The sequence below is a fragment of the Podarcis raffonei genome, chromosome 6 (genome assembly GCF_027172205.1).
Source record: "Podarcis raffonei isolate rPodRaf1 chromosome 6, rPodRaf1.pri, whole genome shotgun sequence".
Lineage (NCBI taxonomy): Eukaryota > Metazoa > Chordata > Lepidosauria > Squamata > Lacertidae > Podarcis > Podarcis raffonei.
This window is the reverse complement of record NC_070607.1, coordinates 44,817,120-44,831,142: the sequence shown is the minus strand read 5'-3', so window position 1 is coordinate 44,831,142 and position 14,023 is coordinate 44,817,120. Positions and strand designations below refer to the sequence as shown.

General features: G+C 41.6%; 1 long non-coding RNA gene across 2 annotated transcripts in view; it reads right to left on the bottom strand.

Annotated features, from left to right (window-relative positions):
• LOC128415793 (uncharacterized) overlaps positions 1-14,023 on the bottom strand; it is a 93,736-nt gene that overhangs the window by 61,144 nt on the left and 18,569 nt on the right. For both annotated transcript variants that reach the window (XR_008331068.1, XR_008331069.1), the window contains exon 2: positions 11,479-11,576. This is a non-coding gene — a long non-coding RNA (uncharacterized LOC128415793). The remainder of the gene's footprint in view (positions 1-11,478; positions 11,577-14,023) is intronic.

Here is a 14,023-nt window from a genome sequence, read left to right as displayed (position 1 = left end):
TAAAATCCGTAATTCTTATAACACAACAAAAATATGAGTCATTTAGTTCAAGGTGTTTGTAATTAATTTTCCATTACACACTTCTATAGCCTGCATAAATTCACCCACGAATTTGCCCTTTTTACCCAAGGTGTTTCTATATTTAAGGAACATATTAATTATAAGTAGGTAAAAGTTTCTGGACATAAAACCCTCTTCTTATCCAACTTAAATGTTTCTGAGAGTAATTCATAGATATTAAAATACACACAAAAAAACTTGAGCTTGATAGCAAGGTTCCAGAAACGTTGGTTGGTTTCCTTAACTTTATTTGAATCTCTATGCTTTAGCATGGCATCTGAACGCATATAACTCACAGCTGTTACCAACTAGAGTTTGTATTCTAACCAGAGTTTGAAAGCAGGTTTAAAGTTAGCATCAAAGCTTAACCCAAATGAGAGTTTTGTAGTTGTAATTTGAGTCCTCAAGAAGACATCCAGTAGAGCAATTCTGCGTTGTTCAGAATTGATTCAGAATTGATTAAATCTAGCAGTTCAAAAGCACGTCAAGTGCAAGTAGATAAATAGGTACCACTCCGGCGGGAAGGTAAACGGTGTTTCCATGCATTGCTCTGGTTCACCAGAAGCGGCTTAGTCATGCTAGCCGCATGACCCGGAAGCTGTCTGCGGACAAACGCCAGCTCCCTCGGCCTATAGAGCGATATGAACATGCAACCCCAGAGTCGTCTGCGACTGGACATAATGGTCAGGGGTACCTTTGCCTTTACCTTTTTAGCTTAGTATTTGGGACTCTATAGCCAGAGGCCTGCTGTGACAGATTTGCAAGACACTCAGAGGATAAAACCACTCATTTCCATGCCAGCTTCGCCATTATTATGATAGGTCTGAGACAGCATCCAATGCACTTTGTGGGATCAGTTTCAGTTTCTGAAACTATATTTCATTTTAAAATACCCCTATTCCACTCTCCATGCTCTCCATTCCAGTATAGAAACTGATGGTGTCACTTGTGGGCATTGTTGGGTCATCATATCAAATCACACAGACATACACACCCTCAAATCATATGATTCCCACAACCATTTTAGAGGTCTTCAAATGAGGGTAATCCCCACAACCCCTGCAAAATTAGGCTAATGTGTTCACCTACAGTACACAATCACTCGCAAGCAAGTCTAAAGAGTGCAGACAAGTATGTGTGAAATCGCACATGGGTGATCATTGTACATGTTTGCTCATACACATTTATAACATAGCTAACCGAATGGGAGCATCCAAACAATGAAGGGTTCTGCTACTTGGGTTTGGTTCAACAGTCAGTATACCATTTCAGCTCATATGTGAGAAATAATAAGAGGAGATCAATCAGTTTGATGCTAGCTTATTTCACTTCTCCCTCTCCCTCCCACTTCTTAAATTCAGATTCTTTATCACCTGTGTGTTGAGAATGGAATGAGTAATGATTGCCACTGTGATGGAGGATGTCTGCTTAAATCCCAGTAAGTCATCAAATGGCTGTTATGTACAAAGATAGTGCAGTCAGTAATCAAGCCTTTTTTCAGTAGGGTTAGGGAGCAATGTTATATGTGCATGTTATAGTAGTTACAAAAATGGGTATTTCGCTATAAGCACCACATGTAGATCAAACTGACAGACTCCTTGGGGAATAAGCCCCATCACCTTCTGAATGCAAGACAAGCATAAAACTACTGCAGCAGCAGGGGGGAAAATATCAGTTTGAAAATAATTAAACAGCAAGTCAGCCACCCATAATGATATTCAGCAGTGCACATTAGGGACAGTTTGCTGGGAATGCACAAGAGCACTCCAGTTGTTTAATTAACATTGAAACGGCAGTTCCACAAGAACTAAAAATCCTGTTAATTTATGTGTCTCTTAATGATGCTCATTTAAATACTGTCAACTTTTCTTGGGTTTAATATTCATGATTTCTAGTCATTAAAACACCAAAGCTCCGTTTGCGGATTCATTGCAAAAACACACATTGTTTGATAAGGATGAGTAGGACGACAGTTCTTTAATAAAAGTTAGGGTGCTTCCCTAAAGTGTACATTTCCAAAGAGGTCATGGTGACTCGCTCTATAAATGATCTCACTTTGCTCATTGTGGCAATACAATAAACCACTTGGGCTTTCTTCAGATTTTACATGTAACTCCAGCTCACCATATGAAAAATTATGTCCATAAAAACAATTACTTTTCCATCATGGAGCACGTTAGCTCCATGGAAATGTGTCTATATATGGAAATTATGTGTTTAAATATAAAAATAATGCCCTACAGGCCTTGAAATACTGCATCCAATATCATTTGGGTTCAGCTAATGGCCTTACAGTTTGGCTTCATCAAGGAAAGGAAAGTTTTGACTGGATCAGCTACCATACATGCAAAAGTACTGAATTCACAGGTGAGAACTCAAACGATAGAAATGAAGGAACATGAAACAGAAAAAATGGAAAGGGAACTGACATTTCTGCCTGTTGCCACTACTGACATGTAGCCCAGTCCTATGTATGTTTATTCAAAAGTGAGTCTAAATTCAATGGGCGTTACCTCCTGGCAGGTATATAGGTATTAAAAATAAATTCAATAGAGACAAATGCAAAGTTCTACACTTAGGCAGGAAGAACCAGCTGCACAAATATAAGATGGGGGACAGCAGAACTGCCAGTAGTACATGTGAAAAGGTTCTAAAGGTTTTAGCAGCAAAAAAGGCTAATGCTATTCTAGGCTGCATCAACAGAAGTATAGTGTCTAGATCAAGGGAAGTAATAGTCCCACTCTATTCTGCCTTGGCCAGACCACACCTGCAATACTGTGTCCAGTTCCGGGCACCACAATTTAAGAAGGATATAGACAAGCTGGAACCATGTGCAGAGGAGGACAACCAAGATGACCAAGCCTTAATGGGGAGCAGTTGAGGAAGCTGGGTATGTTTAGCGTGGTAAAGAAGAGACTGAGAAGAGATATGGTAGCCATCTTCAAATCCCTAAAGGGTTGCCACATGGAAGATGAAGCAGGCTTGTTTTCTCCTGCTCCAGAGGGTAGGACTCAAACCAATGACTTCAAGTTACAAAAAATAAGATTCCCACTAAACATCAGGAAGATGTTTCTCACAGTAAGAGCTGTTCAACAGTGGAATGGACTCCCTCAGGAGGTTGTGGAGTCTCCTTCACTAGAGATTTTTAAGCAGAGGCTGGATGGCCATCTGTCATGTATGATCTAGTTGAGATTCCTGCATTGCAGGGGCTGAACTAGATTATCCTTGGGGCCTTTTTTAACTCTACAGTTCTTCGAGTCTATGATTCTATGGTTTAATATTCATTCACCTGTCTGATTTAAGTCCAAAACGCTGGATGCAGAGTTATGCGCAGATGGGCAGGCCTTTCTGGTGGACTCCTTAATCCATGCCAAATCCTTACCCAATAGTTGACTGCAGCTGGATCTGAGGACAAGGTAGAAGAATAGTTTATTAGCTGTATTCCCAAATAATTGAAATGAATATTAATGGAATTTCAATATTACCATCTATATGAAAGAGTTTTTGGCAATGAAGCCTTGGCCAACTATATAGAAATGTTAAGTGCTCCCAAGAATTATTGCACTAGGCTGAATTTGCAAAATACCTGGGAATTAAATCATTTCCTAGTGAGAGATCAGCATCAAAGCAATTTACCAAATTCTCATTCAGCAGTTCATTTCAATTTGTGTGTGTGTATGTTAATTAACAACAGGAACTAAGAACATTCTGTGGATGTAAAATACAATTGTAGTTAAATTATAAAACACAGTTTCTTAATATTCCAAGCACTGTTTAGTAGAAACAACATCAATGCATTCTTATCTCTCTGGAAGTACATTTTTTATTAAAATGAAAAGTTTATTATTTATGATTATCTTAGTGAGAGCATAGGCTTATGCCTATATGGAGCTAAAACTTTCATATTCTCTTGTGCCCTATATTTGCCTGGTTGCCTTGTTCACTTATTTGGGGCTCTTTAATGTATCAGCTTCCTCTGGTTATTTTGTACTTTATACAAACAACTGTGAATAAATTGTTATTTGTGTATAGAGAGTACTTTCTCGGCTCTGGGATGTGATAAGGTGAGGCCCGGAAGAAAGTGATCATTTAGTCCACTTTATTTTAGCTTCTGAAGGGGATGGGTTTATGGAGGCCATTGGAGGTTCAGTTTTACAGCCTCATTCTACCATCCATTGTACTGTAAAGCAGTACTTGGGAGGAAGAACAATGACCCTGACACCAGCAGGTCATTGCTGTGGCCTTGTGAGCTAGCCCATTATCTCACTATGGCTTGACCTCTCTGCCAACCGCTACTACTCTGCTGATTGTGATTTAATGACTGGGTGGATGGGCACAGGCAGCAGGGCAGTTAAACCTAGTGGTGCAGCCATTTTGTAAAAAAAAAAAAAAAAAGAGTTGCACAGCGTCAGTTCTTGTTCCATGATTCAGTTGTCTTTCGTGTCATTTTGGACAGTTTGCCATTTCAAATATTACAGCCATCATCACCAAAGATGTCACATACAGCCTGTATGTGGGAGACAAGTGGGCAGAGTGGTTGGGGGCTTTGGCTAGATTAGGATGAGCAGATCAAGAATATGTCTCCTTTGGAACAAGACCAAAGGCAATATTTACTAGGGAGATGAGAAGCATAAAGCTGCCATCTACACAGTGATTACATTCTGAGAAGCAAACTACGTGGAAATGGACTGATAGGTAAAAGCGGACACATTTTGTCTGGAGGAGGATTCAGTCAGGTTAGTCATACCTGAAATCTGGAGCAGTACAAGCCACCAGTGAGAACTAGGCCCCATCTGCACTGCACATTTAAAACAGTGTCATACACTATCTCACTTTAAACAGTGAGAAGTATGATTCCCCTCCCAGAGCTACAATTTCTAGAGTTCCCCAGAGATTGACTGTTAAACCACTTTAAGAATGGAAGGCCTGTGAGGGGAATAGGGGTCTCCTAACAACTCTCAGCACTCTTAACAAACAAATGGAACCAAGATGATAGGCAACAGCGATGGAGGAGAGTCTGTGGAAACAATTTTCTGGGAACCAATTGCACACAATGAGTTCTTGTAATGAGACAAAATTATGTCCAGGAACAATCAAGTTGTTACTTGCTGTGACCCAGCATTAGTTGGTCAGTGAAGTGTGGATACACCCAATGATTCCTCGAGCAAGACACTTGTCCGAGTCTTTAAGATGTTCTGTTTTCAGACTAGGTAAAGGTACCCCTGCCCGTACGGGCCAGTCTTGCCAGACTCTAGGGTTGTGCGCCCATCTCACTCAAGAGGCCGGGAGCCAGCGCTGTCCGGAGACACTTCCGGGTCACGTGGCCAGCGTGACAAGCTGCATCTGGCGAGCCAGCGCAGCACACGGAACGCCGTTTACCTTCCCGCTAGTTAGCGGTCCCTATTTATCTACTTGCACCCGGGGGTGCTTTCGAACTGCTAGGTTGGCAGGCGCTGGGACCGAGCAGCGGGAGCGCACCCTGCCGCGGGGATTTGAACCGCCGACCTGACGATCGGCAAGTCCTAGGCACTGAGGTTTTACCCACAGCACCACCCGCGTCCCTTGTTTTCAGTTTTCAGACTAGTTTTCAGACTAGTGCCCATGAAAGTAGGAATAGCAAAAAAGGAAGGATTGGGACAAGGGGCTAGTGGCCAGAAAAGTTGAAGGAATTTCTCTCCCAATATAGACCTACTCACATATATCTATTCATCTTCTGGGGTCCTTCTCCGGGTGCCACCACTAAATGAAGTGAAGCGGGTGCCACTGGCTACTAAAGTGTGAATTTATCTGCTTTTATTGGGGAATAGTTTGCTGTTTAAATGAAAGTTTTATTGTTCCCCACCTTGAAATCTTAGGCTAAAGGGTAGGCTGTAAATATTTCAAATGAACAGATGAAAGGAGGGACATTGTGAAATGCTTTCCCTGGATATTCTCACCTGGCGCCCATTTTGAATTCTTTTCAACATCATGCGAAGACCTTTTTATTCTCCCAGACCTTTTAGAAAAAGTGCTTTTAATGCCATTTCCTCTGTCATACATTTTTATATCAGTTTTAAACATTGCTGTTTTATTTTGTTTTAGATTTCACATGCAGATGTTTTACAGTTTGGGTTTTAAAATGTGTGTTGTAAACTGCCCAGAGAACACCAGTTATTGGGCAGTATAGAACTGGAATAAATAAACAATCTACATATCTGTATACCTGCAGTGAGCTTTGATACTAGGATTGATAGGACAGGTTTGCCCTACGAAGTATGTTGCTAAATCAAGCCACTTATTGCATCATTAGAGCTCTGCATAGCTGGAAGACTGCAGTGGCCATCTGATATCTCTATAGCAGCCAATTCTCATTGGGTCAGGGTTTCTAGATATTCTTCCTCTTTCTGTTCTTTGAGTCAGAAAAAAAGACAGCTAAATGTTCTGACTGATGTGGGAGCAGCACATTTATTGATTTTATTTGCATTCACATGGATGAAGTATTTGTGAATATTTTTCTATATATGTATATTTTTTAACAGGAAGCGACTGAATGAAATGAAGACAGCAGCTAAAGATGGGAGAGAAGAAGGAGTTTAATTTTACACTGTGTAAAATTAAACTTTGTGGGGAAGTAAACCCTGGGATTTTGGAGAGGACATCAGAAAAACTGAGTTTTTAATATTTAAATTAAGGCAATTACGGTACATAGAGATTCAGGCAAGATTTTGAGGCAAGATGATTTTCCACATCTATATTCATATGGCAAACTGGTTTCAGAAAAGTAACCCTATATCATAATAAATCAAGTTACCACATCCTTACTACGCTAGACAACTCTGTCATCTTAAAAAAATGATCATATGAATTGGTTTTTAGTCTGCTTAATGGTGAAGTATAATTATCAGAAGCTGGGTAATAAAGAAGCAGCATTTGGCTCATTCCACTTATTCTCATATTTACAGGACAGTTAATGTGATAAATCATGCCATGACTACAACTGCATGTTTTATTCATTTTGCTGTTTATTTTTTAATCCTGCCTTCTATACATGACGTGTCCTGTCTTGAATACAGGATCTTTTGAGTATCCGTTGACCATGGGAGCATGGCTAACATTTACTATTTTGTTCCTACCTCCTGAGACCTTGAGGGACTGAATTGACCTAGGAGAATTGTTTTGGGGAAAAACATTAGAAGAGGTGTGGATTTTTGGTTCCAGTTACCTGTCTTGAGTTTACTGGTGGTTCACCACTGAGATGGCCAAGCATTTAATCCCACTTTTAGTTGCTATTTTAATGTTTGGTTGTAACTGGATTAAAAGAACAAAAGAAGAAATCCCAGGGTCCCTAAGATCTAGGTTTGGGGCAAATATTCTCTTAGTGAGAGAAAGCTCCAGCAGAGATTTAAAATCACAAAACATTCAGCAAAGTAAAGAGTGGAAATATGGGGTGTTAGACATTTAAAATATTGCCTTCTATATATCCTTCCAAAATTCCCATTTTGTTCTTCTTCTTTTAGCACAGAAAAAAAGAGCACACATGTGGTAAGTTAAAACTGTTTACTTACAAATGCTTCGAAGGTCAGATTCTTGTGCTTTTCCATACAGCAACAAGAAAAGCCGTGGAGTTTAACTTAGTTTCAAAAAGGTAAGAGTTTCTTAATTATTTGTATAGAAACACAAAGATGGCTTGACAAAGCCATGCAGTCTAGGCTTGGAGCATTTATCTCAGATGTCCTTTCTGGCCGGATTAACATGGTGAAAGAGAATAAACAAAGGCTTTGGTAACCCTTCTCAAGGTGAGGGTGTGTGACCTATCTAGATCTGGTATGAATGCTTACTCTATAGTCTTAACCCCTTTGTACATTAAGTAGAGCTAAGCATGTTGGTTACATGAGGCTACACACTTTTGCATTAATAAGTTTCAGTACTTGAGGTTTTGCATGCCTTGTTTGAGGTTTGTGTGCCCTGAATGTAACCTTCCATGTTTCGGTGTGGGTGTCATCCTACCCAACCTTTAAAGCCAAAGACAGTCCACTACAGTGTGGCAACCAACAAGTTTAGCAGGACTCAGCTGGAGGTATCCAATCCCCTTGTTCCATTAGTGAAAGGATTTCCGTGTGCACAGAGGAACTTGTCCCTTTCTCTTCCCCTTCACATGCCCTGCATTCTCCCAAATCTGCTCTGAAGAGTTGCGTGGGGACCCCCCAAAATAGCTTTGGGGAATGCATGGGGAAAGAAAGGAGAGGAAGTTCCATTGCGCAAGCAGAAATATTTGAGCTCATGGAATGAGTGACTTAGTGCTACTTTGAATATAAGCCCACTATGGGTCCTTACAGCAGGGGTAGCTGATGTGGTTCCCTTCACAAGTTATTGGACAAAAACTTCTATAAGCCACAGCCAGCATGTTTAATAGTTGGGAATGATGGGAATTGGGGTCCATTTTTTTTAAAAAAAACACACACATGGAGGGCACCATTAGACAGTGGAGAACAGTGCTAAAAACTGAATTGTGGACTAGGGGAAAGAAAGAAAAAAGATTGTGAGAACAAAGCTGATATGAGGCTTGCTACTTGCAGTTACTTTGGGAGCAATTGCCTTTATTTTACAAGCACTGAAATGTGCGAGAATAAGCTCGCTGTTATCATTGGCTGCATTTGGTGCTGAGCTTTTTATTTCCAGTCTCTTATGAACTCAGTGTTTGGCAAAAGCTCAGAGAAATCCCATCTGCTTTAGCATGTGGTAGGAGGTTAATGGTGACAAAAAGTCACACTCCATGAGAGCTTTTCTCATTTCTTCAGTTTTCCTGACAAGTGGCTTTGCCAGCTTTCAGGCCTCCTTTTCCCACAAAGGGCATCAATGTTTCATTAACCCTTCCCCCTCCAGAAGATGGCCTGTTTTATGTCAGGAACGCCGCTCCTTTTTCCTGCACCTTCTGCTTTTCGCAGGCAGGGCTGTATGGGGCCCCTAATTTAACACAGTTTGGGCAGAGACCGTTTCTTTTCTTTCTTCAAATGCCAAGGTGAAGCCCAGTAAACTCCTCACATTGCTTTGTGCCATTCCATCAAGGAAGGCGAGAAAGAACTTCCATTATTGGGCAGGTCACCATTCTTTCCTGATGTCAAGTGATGAGTTTCCAGACTGTAACCATGCTGACATTTGCTGCTGCCCTTAGAAAGCTGAAGCATTGAACTGAGTCATAAATGACTTTTTGACTGAGCTCAGTCTTGCTTCTTGTGAATTTTGTTACTTCGCTTGATACAGATTACTACTGAAGGGTTCTGGGAACAAAATAAAACATCAGCTCATTTCCTATGGTATAAACAAATGCCGTGGATAAGAAGAGAATCATATGCCTGGTATTTGTGTCGATTTTTAAAAAATCACAACTAACTGTATTGGGGGGCTGCCTAGTGCATGTAATAAGATATTGGCAGAATTTGGGGCATGCAGTGAGTGCCTGGTACCTTACCAAGTGAGAGAAATATATACATATTAGAGTGGAAGGTTGAGAGAAAGATGTGTGTGATAGAGGGAGAGAGAGAACTTATGATCAGAGAGATCTTATGATCAGAATCTCAAAACACAACATTTACAATGGTGCTTGTGATCACCATTGGCCAAGTGAGGGACTACAGTGCAATCTTACCTATACAAGCCTACTCAAAATTCAGTTTCACTATTTTCAGTGAGTATTACTATCAGCTATCTGTTTATACGATTGCATGCTTACTCTTTTGTTGCTTGGCAGTCAAAATAAGGATGGATTTGGCCCCGGGGTTTCTTCCTTGTGCAAAAGTCGTATGGCGCTAGAGCTTGTGCAAGTGGCCTCGCAAAATTAGCCACCTATTTCTGGTTAGAGAAAATATGGGGTTGGAGAGGTACCGTTTCACCAGATTTATCCTGGGGAAGAAAAATTATCCAACAGTGTCTTAAAAGATGATGCTCACCTTCAGCGGTGGCAATAGTGCAGCTTATTTCTTTTTTCCAAAGGGAGTGTTGGTGGTTGCTGCTGCTGAGCCTTTTCACTGGCACTGTCCACAATGCCACAAAATGTTGTAGCTGTTGCCTGCCCCTCCAGACTTTGGGGTATCACGTTAAAGGGGTCCGGAAAGAGTTGGGGTTCTTACTTGATGTATGTCATAGGACCCCCTCACCTTTGATTGATGTCTACAAGGTGTACATCCAGCAAGTGGGATGGTTGTCAATGGTCATACCCAATGCCTTTGCCAAAACCTTTACACCTGTAATCAGTAAAGTTGTGGCCTGATTTGACCCAAAGTAATGTTGCTTAACCAGCTAACTTGCTTCTGGTGTAAATGGGCTGACTCATCAGCACAGGGAGAACAACAAAGCATACTGCTACTATCACCAGGTGACTGCTAACCAATCATACTAGACAAGAACCACAGCTCCTGCCACTGCAGCTGGCCAGCCCAAAACACAGTGTGGTCTGTGCAGGTGATGATGGGCAGTCAGGCACACAATTTCTGCTGCAGCTAGCATCCCCAGGTAAGTCAAGATAGGGGATGTCGTCACACCAACAATAATGCTTCTTTTGCCACAGCAATCATGCTGTTAGTTTTGTTACCACCATATTGCTCTCCCCCCACTTTTCCTCTCTCCTTTCAAACAACTGGAAGAAGCCAGGAAAAGGGCAAAGCAGTGCAGTGGAAGAAAATGGAGGAAAGGATAGACCACACACTGCACATCTTAGCTCGGAGTCTGAGCACAGCCCTGACCCCAAAATGTAGCTTGGAGAGGGAAGGGCAGGAGGCAGTGGGAAGGGCAGTGGCAGGTGGGCTGCTGCCACCACCTCTTCTGCTGCTGCCTGAGGAAAGCAACTTAGTTTGCCTCATTATGAAGCTGGTTCATTTCTGCATCCCCTTCATTTTGCACCTTTCATTTTAGATCAGCTGGACTCTTTTCTTCTCTTTATTCCTGCTCTTTTTAAAAGCAGTGCTCTTTTTACTCTTCTGCCTTTCTTCCACTCTCTTTTAGGAGGGTGTAGACAGCTTCTGTGCACAACATACAAATTGCTTCCAATGTTCTCATTTTGTTTCCTTTGGGTATGCTTGCTAACTTTTAGAGTGCAAAGATGCCTGCACCCATCACATCCTGTTCAGCCATTTTGAGATGCGATAGCCTCAAATGCCATTTCTGCACTTAGATGATTATCTTAATAGCCCTTGAAACATCATTATTTGTTAATGTGCACTTAAACAAAGGGCAGTCATAAACGTCCCATTGAAAGTGGGGGGAGGAATTGGCAGCAGTATTTAAGAATGCATTTAGTCCATTAGTGTACACCACATACATAAGAATAAAAAATGAAGGATCTGGTATTTGTTTCGATCATTATACAGCAGTTTTATATTTACTGCCAAACCTTGGTCTAACAACTCTGCACACTGAAAAATGAAAGCAACCTTTCTTACTTACAAGTGGCCTCTGAATACCATTTTGCTAGAATTCAAGTGGGGAGTGTGCATTCCACAAGGCTCCTTCATGAGGGCTTCACATCGGCAACTGGTTGCCCACTGTAAAAACAGGGTGCTGGGTTAGATGGGCCATTGGCCTCATATGTTGTGTATTTCCAAGAAAAGAAAAGAAAAAAAGAAAAGAAAAGAAAAGGGCTAAAGATTTAAATTTTCAAAGGTCCTTATAGAAACTAAGGTTTATTCACAATATTTTCTCTATCTTGAAAATAGCATGTAGCCATACAAACTTTCTCTTTATGGCAGATTCACAATCCAGATCCTCCTCCTCCCCCCGTCGTGTTTTTTGCCTGGTTTATTGCACTTTCCCCAATTCTAATAATTATCTTGAATAACATACCTGCAAAATATGCCTGCTTGGTTTCAGAAAATAATGGCAGTGGCCGCTACCAGCAGATGCCCATGTCATACTACCTTTTGTCAAAGTCTTTCTACAATTGCCTTCTCTGTGGTTATTCAGCCACAAGGGAGACAGCTTTTCAGTAGTGGCAGCCCAGCTTTGCAAGCCCCTTCCTAATGACAAGGAAGGGGCTCGCAATGGCAAGCCTGATGGCAAGATCCTTGCCTTTCCAAAGCATGTTTATTTATCTACATGCTTTAAATTGTCTAAGCCAGGCATGTGGCCTTCCAAATTTTGTTGGACTACAAGTCCTGTCATCCTGACCATGGGTTGTTTGGGCTGTAGCTGTTGAGAGCTGGGGTTCAACAATTGAGGAACCACATTTCTCCCACCCCTGACCCAAGCTCCAGCTTACTTGATATTTTAAAATAATGTTGAATACCCTTGTAAAAAAAAAATCCATACTACAGTTAATGGGTTATATCCAGTGATGTTGCTCAGCTGACAACAAGGCTTCTGTCAGTAGAAGGATGGTAGCCACTGCCAGTGATTCCCTCTCCCATTGCAGCCCCCACCCATACCTCCCAGTCCTCTGCCAAAGATATAGGAGGGCTCAGAAGGGGAAACTGCCAGAAATTCCTTCCCCCTTTTGCTAAAAGAAGCTTTACTGTCAGCTGAATAATACTGTGAGACACAGCCCAGCTGGTATTCAACATGAACACTTGAGATCAAAAGTCAAATGTGTTAAATGTGGCCTGATTTAGGAGGAGCAAAAGATACTGAGATTTTGGAGATGTACCATCTGATCCCAAAACTCTTCAAGCAGTAAAGGGCCATCTGACACCGCTGCCCTTTGGGAAGCACATCAGATGCAGTCCCCTACTTTGGTGGGGCTGCCAGTGTTATTTGATTTTGTGAGAACATGCATATTGTTGTACACTGCTCTGAAATCTGAGCTGAACAATGGCTATGCAGATGTTTCAAATTAATAAATGCTATACCCTTTCTGAAGGGAGACAGGTGCTGCTGTGGGTTAAACCACAGAGCCTAGGACTTGCTAATCAGAAGGTCAGTGGTTCGAATCCCCATGATGGGGTGAGCTCCCGTTGCTTGGTCCCTGCTCCTGCCAACCTAGCAGTTCGAAAGCACGTCAAAGTGCAAGTAGATAAATAGGTACTGCTCCAGCGAGAAGGTAAACGGCATTTCTGTGCACTGCTCTGGTTCGCCAGAAGTGGCTTAGTCATGCTGGCCACATGACTCGGAAGCTGTAGGCCGGCTCCCTCGGCCAATAAAGTGAGATGAGCGCTGCAACCCCAGAGTTGGTCACGACTGGACCTAATGGTCAGGGGTCCCTTTACCTTTACCTTTTATACCCTTTCTGATAGCCAAGGAGAGGCAGCCGGTGACAAACTGTGTCTGTTGCTCTCTGCCAGACGCTGAAGGGAATCCTATCAGCCCCAGCTTGCATAACCAATGGTCAGGGATGATGGGAGTTGGAGTCTGGAAGGCACCAGGCTCAACTCCCCTGATGCATACTGTATGAGAACCAGCCAGGGGAAGACTAGTTCTTATCAGCATATCATGGGTGGGGATGAGGATAGCATTAACTAGGTAATTCTGTTCATATCCTCCAGTGCACTGAGCCTTATTTCCTACTTGCATTTGCAGCAACAGCATTTGTTAGCTTTTGGTTTGCCCATTCTAGAAACACAATTAGCATAGGCTAAATATGATTTCTGATGCAACATATTGCTGTTGTAGTTATTCTTATCAGTGGGAGGCAGCCACATTAATACAATGGTAACTAATACCTGGTGCTTGGAAGGCGGTAAAATAAAAAGCTACAGAACATGCCAAGCAAATTATCCATTGCTGAACGGGGAAAGAAAATTTTCTTCCTGATTTCCACAGATGATCAACTTATGCCTTGAAGCATTAGACTTGATTACGCTAATCATTATTTTAGCTTACATAGCTACAAACTTTATTAGTGTTGCCCAGTGACTTTGCTACTTTGGGAATTTAATCAAACGGTTAGAGTAAATGGAGCTATTTGCTTTATCCCTAGAGGCGTGCATATATATATATATATATATATATATATATATATATATATATCCACTTCAAATATCATTGAAATAAATATTTG